This window comes from Cervus canadensis, chromosome 29, assembly GCF_019320065.1.
Source record: "Cervus canadensis isolate Bull #8, Minnesota chromosome 29, ASM1932006v1, whole genome shotgun sequence".
Taxonomy (NCBI): domain Eukaryota; kingdom Metazoa; phylum Chordata; class Mammalia; order Artiodactyla; family Cervidae; genus Cervus; species Cervus canadensis.
This window is the reverse complement of record NC_057414.1, coordinates 3,407,466-3,417,403: the sequence shown is the minus strand read 5'-3', so window position 1 is coordinate 3,417,403 and position 9,938 is coordinate 3,407,466. Positions and strand designations below refer to the sequence as shown.

At 43.7% G+C, this 9,938-nt stretch overlaps 1 long non-coding RNA gene across 1 annotated transcript; it reads right to left on the bottom strand.

Annotated features, from left to right (window-relative positions):
- Nucleotides 1-408: 408 nt before the first annotated feature.
- On the bottom strand, nucleotides 409-9,576 carry LOC122430824. The gene is made up of 4 exons (XR_006266384.1): nucleotides 9,468-9,576; nucleotides 8,323-8,428; nucleotides 1,106-1,168; nucleotides 409-561 (listed from the first exon to the last, which is right to left on the bottom strand). It is a non-coding gene; the product is annotated as an uncharacterized LOC122430824 (long non-coding RNA).
- Nucleotides 9,577-9,938: the final 362 nt, after the last annotated feature.

Below are 9,938 nucleotides of genomic sequence, written 5' to 3'. Positions count from 1 at the left end.
CCCCTACAGTGGAAGCACAGGACCACTGGACTGCCAGGGAAGTCCCAGAGATCTTATGTTCTGATGAAGAAATAAGCAAACTTTCTAACAGAAAAAACAGAATACAAATACGAACAGCGGATTCACAAAAGAAGAAACACAAATAGGCAGTTTGCATTCAAACTAAGTAAGAATCCAAAAAATAAAAAAGAAATGCCAATACTCACTTATCTGAAGGGTGTGGGCAGTGGGCACTCTCTTACGTTATTCATTCTTTTTTATTTTATTTATCTGATTTATTTATTTTTGGCTGTGCTGGGTCTTCATTGCTGCTCTGGCTTTTCTCTGGTTGTGGCGTTTGGCGGCTACTCTCTAGTTGCAGTGCATGCGATTCTCACTGGGGCGGCTCCTCTTGTTGCAGAACGGGGCTCTCGGCAGGCAGGCTTCAGCAGTCGAAGCTCACGGGCTTCAGCAGTCGCAGCTCATGGACTCTCGGGCACAGGTTCAGTAGCTGTGGTACATGAGCTTAGTTGCTCCTGGGCATGTGGGATCTTCCCGTATCGGGGATTGAATCCTTGTCTCCTGCATTGGCAGATGGATTCTTTACCACTTAGCCACCAAGGCAGCCCATGCACTGGTTGTCCTTGTATAAATGACTAAGACCTTTCATGGGACAATTTTTCAGCGCACATCAAAAACCTTAAAATATGTATTCTCTTTGACTAGCACTTCTACCTTTAGGAATTTATTCTTAGGAAATAATTCAGCAGAACTAGCAATGTACCATGATTTATATTACAATCTTAATTATAATAGGAAGAGCAAATATGAAATAATCTAAATCTAAGAGACTGATTGAGTAAATGTTAGGATAGCATACAAGGTAATAATGTAAACTTATAAAACATGGTAAGGAAATATTCTATAATTCATTGACATGAAAAGATCTCTACATCATACTGTCAAATTATAAAAGTTTCCAAACAGCCTATGTCAAATGAGCTCAGGTACACAAATCTGAGAGGCAGTGATATTTAGCGGGCCGAATCCAAGGCCGACCTGCACTCAGAGCTCTGAGCTCTGCCGCTTACTGGCAGCAACAGCTAGGGCACATCATATCACTCACCTAAGCCTTAGTTCCTCATCTGTAAATTCAGGATGGTAACAATATCTGCCCCTTAGGGAGGCTCTGAAAATTAAGAGAACCAACTTAAGCAAAGTTGTCAGTAATGGCAAAGAAAATTGTCTGGAATGATTACTAAATTTTTAATAATGCTTGCTTGCCTTTGGATGATGGGTTTTGGTGTGATTTACAGTGGCTGACTTTATTTTTTGGGCTCCAAAATCACTGCAGATGGTGACTGCAGTCATGAAATTAAAAGATGCTTACTCCTTGGAAGGAAAGTTATGACCAACCTTGACAGCTTATTAAAAAGCAGAGACATTACTTTGCCAACAAAGGTCCGTCTAGTCAAGGCTATGGTTTTTCCAGTGGTCATGTATGGATGTGAGAGTTGGACTATAAAGAAAGCTGAGTGCTGAAGAATTGATGTTTTTGAACTGTGGTGTTGGAGAAGACTGTTGAGAGTCCCTTGGACTGCAAGGAGATCCAACCTGTCCATCCTCAAGGAGATCAGTCCTGGCTGTTCATTGGAAGGATTGATGCTGAAGCTGAAACTCCAATACTTGGGCCACCTGATGCAAAGAGCTGACTCATTGGAAAAGACCCTGATGCTGGGAAAGATTGAAGGCAGGAGGAGAAGGGGATGACAGAGGATGAGATGGTTGGATGGCATCACCGACTCAATGGACATGAGTTTGGGTAAACTCCGGGAGTTGGTGACGGACAGGGAGGCCTGGCATGCTGCGGTTCATAGGGTCGCTAAGAGTCGGACATGACTGAGCAACTGAACTGAACTGAACTGATGCCTTCTTTTATACTTTCCTGTATTTAATTAAAACATATATACATGAACCTATTATATTTTACTCCAAAAAATAAAAAAAAACCACTTTTTTATTAATAAAAAAAGACTAACATATATATATGTTATTTGAAATATTACAGCAAGAATGCATTTACTTATTACTTATGGAACTTTAAAAAAACAAACTGCCAAGATATAGACTAAAATATCACAAGCAATTAATCTCTGGATGATAGGATTCTAGATGACTTATTTCCTTTGGTATAATTTTTCTCTGTTTTCTAAGCTCACCCGGTGCGCAGATAGAACTTGTGTAATAAAAAATACATATAAAGAAAAAATAATGATGTAGATTGTTTATCAGTGTTGAATAGCTTCACAAATGGCTTACTAAGTGAAAAAAACACAAAACAAAATGTAGGGACTTCCCTGGTAGTACAGTGGATAAGAATCCGCCTACCAGTGCAGGTGACAGGGGTTCCATCCCTGGTACGCGAAGATTCCACTTGCCACGGACCATCTAAGCCCGTGCACCACGATTGAGTCCACACTCTAGAGCCTGGGAGCCCGCACTACTGAACCCGTGTGCCCCAGCTACTGAAGCCCTGTGCCCCAGAGAAGCCACTGCAATGAGAGGCCCATGCACTGCAACAAAGAGTGGCCCCCGCTGGCCACAACTAGAGAAAGGCCACGTGCAGCAGCAAAGACCCAAAGCAGCAAGCATCCAAAGCGGACTGGCTACCGATTTACAGTGTTGTGTTAGTTTCAGCCGTTCAGCAAAGTGAGTCAGTTATACAGAAACACGTGTCCACTCTTTTTTAGATACTGTCCCCATACTTGTCATTACAGAGGACAGTGCTTCTCTTTAAGTGGTTGAATTATGGCTAATATTTGTTCTAGATTGTATTTTTTTAATATTCTGCATTAGTCATTTATAAATTCTATAATGAGATAGAAATATTACTAAATAAGAAAAGTCAGAAGCACATAAATGATAGAATAAGAGATCATTTGGATTAGGACCCATAGGTTTTCATGTTAAAATGTCAGATCGTGTGTTAGAATAATAATACAGTTCCTGTAACTGAAACATAAAAGGGAGTAAAAAAGCAAAAGCAAAACTGTTCTCTGAAGGTATGCAGAAACAATAAGGTTAAAGTTGTGACATTCTGATACTCACAGTCTAGGGTAAGTCCAACACCTGTGCAGACAGCCTGCCCTCCCAGAGACTTGCACCTAAATACCACTGTGAACGATTAGTAGCAAAACTACGAATTCTCAACACTGGCATCTGTCTCCCCTAGCTCATTCACGGGTCTCCTTCATTCCTGGAGATTAAATACCTTTCCAGGGTCCTAGACTCATGCCATTGCTTCAGCATTTCCAGCTCCTCACATGTAAATTAGGTGAGGGCCAACTCTGTCCAAGAAGACAGACTTGATTTTAGAGATGGTATATGCCTCACATTTGGCTTTGTATTTCTTCAAATTCCAGGCTTCTGCCGATGAAAATATTCTAGTCCCAGAAGTGAACGCGAGCCCAGGCTGGATCCTGCTGCCACCACGAGGGATGAATTTGCACCAGTGTGCAGCTGGGTATTTTTGTAGTCTCAGCCTTCACTGCTCTCAGAAATAATAGTTCCCCATCTCAGCCTGGGCTTCCCAGGGGGCTCAGTGGAAAAGAATTCACCTGTCCATGCAGGAGACACGGGAGGCTTGGGTTCAATCCTGGGATGGGAAGATCTCCTGGAGGAGGAAATGGTAACCCACTCCAGTATTCTTGTCTGGAAAATTCCTTGGGCAGAGGAACCTGGCGGGCTACAGTCCATAGAATCGCAGAGTCGGACAAGACTGGGAGAGCACACACACATCTCTGCCTACTGATAATCACCCTCTGAAGCTTTGAGCCAAATTCCCTCTCAACAAGAATCCCATCTATGAAATCCTACCTGCGAAATCCTACTCCCCTGTGTGACCACAACCAGATATTAATTACATACAGTTGGGTGGAAGCAGTCTGGCCAGAACCTTGCCTCATTCATGTGCTGCATCATGCATGTGGCTATACACGCATCTCACCAAACACATACACAAAGGACCCTTGGGCCCATTGCCCACTCTTTACGACCAGCTCATGCTGGCCCCAGATCCTATCAGGCCTCTGGCTCAGCAGCTGGGCAGGACAATGTGGACTCCCCCAGGAGTTTTTGCCCTTCTGACTTACAAGCGTCTGGGACCAGACACTCATCACAGGCAAAGAAGAGGTAGCAAGATAAGAACATTACAAGAACTAACCAAAGCTAAGAGTCGCCAGAGACGACCGATGGGGGAAAATATTCTCTCAGCCAACTTTCCTTTACAATGACTTCATTCCTCTGACAGAATCTCCCACAGAATGACTCTTTTCTCTAAAATATCTATTTTGTTCTAGATTGACACCAGTTCCTTTAACTTTGGAACGAAGGATGGAAACCTTGAGCTCCCCCTGGAGGCAGGAGTGTGCTAGTAAGCGTCTCCGTGGACGGGCTCCTGAGCCACTCAACCCGCTTCCTCTTAGCAGCCACCTTGGTTAACATGGTTGCTGACTTCTGCCCGTTTAAAGTCCCCTTCCAGGTGACCTGTCTACAGCCTCCACGACATCTGCCCGGGCCTTCCACCCTCCCTGTATCTCAGCTACTCCAGTCCTTTGCGCAGTTGCACGTCAAATAGCGCACCCTGTTTCCCCGTTCTCTAATGTTTTCGTTGTTGTTCAGTCGCTCAGTCGTGTCCGACTCTTTGCGACCCCATAGACTGCAGCACTCCAGGCTTCCCTGTCCATCACCAACTCCCAGAGCTTGCTCAAACTCATGTCCATCGAGTCGATGATGCCATTCAACCATCTCATCCTGTCTCATCCTCTAATAGAAACACTTTGTTAATTTTATGATTCTACTTGACACCTCCCCAACATTTTCCCTTCCTTTGTATCCTTATTACTCTTCACATTACCTAGAATTGTTTTCCTTACCCTCAGCCCTTATCTCCTTTCTGAAAATCTTTTTCACCTCTTAAAAGCCCAAGTCCCAAGACACGATGCTCACACCGACCTCTGAAATCCTGTACAACCTGTTTACAAAACCCTTGTGTACGCTGTTTTCTATTTTAGTTATCTTTGTATAGCTTATCTTACTGTATCCAACCAAATGCCCAACATGATGACTAGTGTGCAGAAGATGGTCCTTAGATAAATGTTGAATTAGGTTGTTGAAGGATGATTTCAAACATCCCATTTTTTAGAGAACAGAGAATATCACACTTTTAAAAAAGAAACAGGGGAAGAGAGAGAAAGAAGAGAAAAGGGACATGAAGATAAATGTCCTGAGAATCTCACTCTGTTGTAGAAAGAGCGTTGGATTGAAAATCAAGGACATGGGCTCTAATCCGACATGGCTGTTAATGAACTAAATGACCACTGAACTGTCCTCTAAAGAACCAAGGCCGTGGGTTGTATGTACTCTGTAGTTATCACCATGCTGAAACTCACTGACCATCTCCCTATTTAAGCACACTGGTAGCTGACTAAACAAGACACCATTCAAACTAGCCTACAACAGAGCCTAGCAAAACATGTGTGCTAATAAATGGCAGTTGTTCTTTTTTTCCCATACATGATGGGAACATTCTGTAACATTCTCAATTTTAAGAAGGAAAAAGTTTGCCTTTATCCATCGAGGAGGAATGCATACAAAACTATGTGTCTGATGAACTGGTAATAAAGAACAGTACACTTGTTTAATCAAACATATTCCTGAAATATTTGTCTTCCCCTCTGGATATGTACTTTATGGAAGAACTTTCCGTGGCTGGTCTCTCATTAGGCTGAAATTATTTTCTTATCATTTTTTCCTCTAGGTCTTGCCATATGTCCTTGTAGGTAGAAGCTTCCATTGCAGAAAATAAAGGGAAACTGAAAAAGAGCTGTGCCAAAACAAATTCTCAGTCAACTACATCATAGTCTGGGAAGATGTGGAAAATCATTTGACAAGATCCTAAACAGTAAGCAAGAAAAGAGAAAGGTAACACTTGGAAGCCAATAAAACAAAATGGAAAAGAACTTAAGATATGCCAGGAAAATAAACAGATTCTGAGGGATTAAACTAAGTTTCTGGAACCTAGGACAACTGCAGAAATTCAGATTAATACATGTAGTAGCAATACCTTTAGAGAAGATTTTATAAGATGACAAGCTCTATTTATGGGACTTTTAGAGTTCACTAAATGGTTAGTTCTTTTGATTTCTAAAATGCTGAATAAATTACAATATTTTACTATGCTGCTTTCCTGACTTTATTTAAGAGAATTCCAAACTACCCACTGTCCTGCAAATAGGTGATGTTCTTCCGGGTCCTCTGTGCCACTGTGGATGCTGTATCTCCTCCTCCTAGAGTCTTCCTTCCTCCCCCCATCCTTCAAAACCCTTTCAGATCTCTGGGAAGGCCTCCCAGACTCCAGTCAGCAAAGCACGTTGCTCACATTATCGTCCTTCAGTCTTGGCTCAGAGCTCTATTATTTTCACAATCTCTGGGCTCTGGCCGTATGAGAGCAGGTGCACGCAATTGGGATCAGTGTGGAAAGTGACGAGGAAACTGATTAGAATGGCAGTACTCAATTATGAGAAGGTAGACACCTTACTGTATTGAGCATCTAATATATACTCTGATCTCATTTTTTGAAAAAACAAAAAAACTTTATGAAATGTTTTCTCCTGATGCTGCTCTGAGTGTATTCGGAGTGGCTCTTCATAGAAGCCAAATTGTGGGGGGAAATATCTAGAGGAGGAGGGTGCAGAACTAGGAGGGTGGAGATAAAGAATGCTCAGTCTCAGAAGACTTTATAATAAGTAAGGTCTAAGTTTACCCACTCCCACATCTTCACTTAGTAATCCTCCTACAGTTCTTCAGATTTCAGCTTCCTTAGGAAAGCATCTCATGCTGTTTCTAATGAGAACAATCATAGCATCTTGTACCTCTCACAGCATTTACCGTAATTGTAAATCTACCTGTATGTGAGATTCTTTGATGGGTGTCTGAGTCTACCACTAGGTTCATCAGAGGAAGGACTCATCTGATTTTATTCACCATTGTTGCCTAGGCCCTACCCTATCATAGAGCCTGGCACATAATGGGATTTCAACACTTGTAAAGAAAATGACTATTGTTGCACAAAAGGACAGTAGGTTAGTGAAGTGAAAGTTGCTCAGTTGTGTCTGACTTTTTGTGACCCCATGGACTATACAGTCCATGGAATTCTCCAGGCCAGAATACTGGAGTGGGTAGCCTTTCCCTTCTCCAGGGGATCTTCCCAACCCAAGGATCAAACCCCGGTCTCCCTCATTGCAGGAAGATTCTTTACTAGCTAAGCCACAAGGGAAGCCCAAGAATACTGGAGTGGGTAGCCTATCCTTTCTCCAGCAGATCTTCCTGACCCAGGAACCGAACCAGGGTCTCCCATATTGTAGGCAGATTCTTTACCAGCTGAGCCATAAGGGAAACCCAAGAATACTGGAGTGGGTAGCCTTTCCCTTCTCCAGGGGATCTTCCCAACCCAGGGATCAAACCCAGGTCTCCCACATTGCAGGCAGATTCTTTACCATCTGAGCCACCAAAAGGAGGGTAAAGGGCATTGACAGAGATTTAAAAGGGCTGCTTACAGTAACTTAGCATACTGCTCATTATCAATGACAGAATGTTACAGGTATGAGGTCTAGGTGAGAGGGCAGGAGAGGCTTTTTTCCTTTTTGGCCACACTAGGCAACATGTGGGATCTTAAGGTTCCCAACCAGAGGTTGAACCCATGCCCCCTGCAGTGGAAGTATGGAATCTTAACAACTGGACCACCAAGGAAGTCTCAGGAGAGGCTTATTTCTTCTTGACTGTATATATTTTTATGTCTTTTCTAACTCTCTGACACTAACTGGGAGTCAACAGTTTCAACTCTAACACTATCCACTTGGAATTAGCATCAGGTTCCACATGTTAGGGCTTCCCAGGTGGCTCTAGTGAAAAAGAACCCTCCTGCCAATGCAGGAGACATAAGAAGTGTGGGTTTGATCCCTGGGTCGGGAAGATCCCCTGGAGGAGGGCATGACAACCCACTCCAATATTCTTGCTGGAGAATCCTATGGACAGAGGATCTTGGCAGGCAACAGTCCATACGGTCACAAAGAGTCAGTCACGACTGAAGCGACTTAACACACACATCCACAAGTTAAAGGGCTCACTCCCACATGACTGGCCCTGTTTTTAGATGCTGACTGCAAGTCTCCAGTCATTCGTACTACTGACCCATTGGATATAGATCAAGGACCACTGTGACGCCCTCCTTAGGTTGAATACTTTGCTAGAATTGGTCACAGAACTTAGGAAGACACTACTTACATTTACTGGTTATTAAAAGGATATGATGAAGAGCCAGATGAAGAGGTCCAAGGTGCAAGGTCGGGAAGAGTCCCAGTGAAACAGGAGGGAAGGGGGCAGGCACAACCTTTAAAAGGATGACATAGCCATCAGTCAGTTCAGTTCAGCTCAGTCACTCAGTCATGTCCAACTCTCTGTGACCCCATGAATCTCAGCATGCCAGGCCTCCCTGTCCATCACAAACTCCCGGAGTTTACTCAAACTCATGCCCATCGAGTCGGTGATGCCATCCAGTCATTTCATCCTCTGTCATCCCCTTCTCCTCCTGCCTTCAATCTTTCCCAGCATCAGGGTCTTTTCCAATGAGTCAACTCTTCACATGAGGTGGCCAAAGTATTGGAGTTTCAGCTTCAGCATCAGTCCTTCCAGTGAACACCCAGGACTGATCTCCTTTAAGATGGACTGGTTGGACCTCCTTGCAGTCCGAGGGACTCTCAAGAGTCTTCTCCAACACCATAGTTCAAAAGCATCAATTTTTCGGCACTCAGCTTTCCTCACAGTCCAACTCTCACATCCATACATGACCACTGGAAAAACCATAACCTTGACCAGATGGACCTTTGTTGGCAAAGTGATGTCTCTGCTTTTTAATATGCTATCTAGGTTGGTCATAACTTTCCTTCCAAGGAGTAAGCATCTGTTAATTTCATAGCTACAATCACCATCTGCAGTGATTTTGGAGCCCCCCAAAATTAAGTCTGACACTGTTTCCACTGTCTCCCCATCTATTTTCCATGACATAGCCATAGGACATGACAAAAACTGGTTAGAATCAACTAGGTCTGAGAAGGTGGAAGGTTGGACTTCTGGTAGACCTTGAGCCTTATAACACACGCATTGTAATACATTAGCTAAATGACACACCCACAGTGCCAAGACGGTCCTGAGGGCAACCCTACAAAGCCAAGAAGAGGGTGGCAGCTCAATTCCTGGAAATCCCCGCCCCTTCCCCCAAATAGTTGGGATAATCCTCCCACTCATTAGCCTATGAAATTACCCAGACCATAAAAACTAACCACCCCCACATTTCAGCACCTCTCAGCTTCTGAGATGGTCCATATTCAGTCTGTGGGGTGTCTTTCTCTCTAAATAAACCCACTACTTACCTGTCACTTTGTTTCACGGAGTTTTTTCTTCTGGCTGTCCTGGGTCTTCACTGCGGTGTGCAGGCTCCTCTAGTTGAAGCTTAGCTGCCCTGCAGCATATGGGATCTCAATTCCCCAGCCAGGGATCCAACCCACGTCCCCTGCATTGGAAGGCAGATTCTTAACCACTAGACTACCAGGGAAGTCCCTCTCACTGAATTCTTTCAGCAATGAGATATCAAGAACCTGTGCTTCATTAAGTCCTGAGAGCAGGTGTGTGATCTCAATCAAAAGACTGTGGGTTCAAGTCCCCATCCAGATTTTGACTGGGTTCGAGTCCCAGCATGTGGGTTCAAGTCTCAAGTCTGAGTTGCATGGTTTCACCAGGAGCTTCTGTCCTCTGCTACCCTCCCATCACCTTGATGTGCTCAATACCCTAGAAGTTCCATCATTTAGGGGTTTTATGGTGGTTTCATTATGTAGGTATGATGG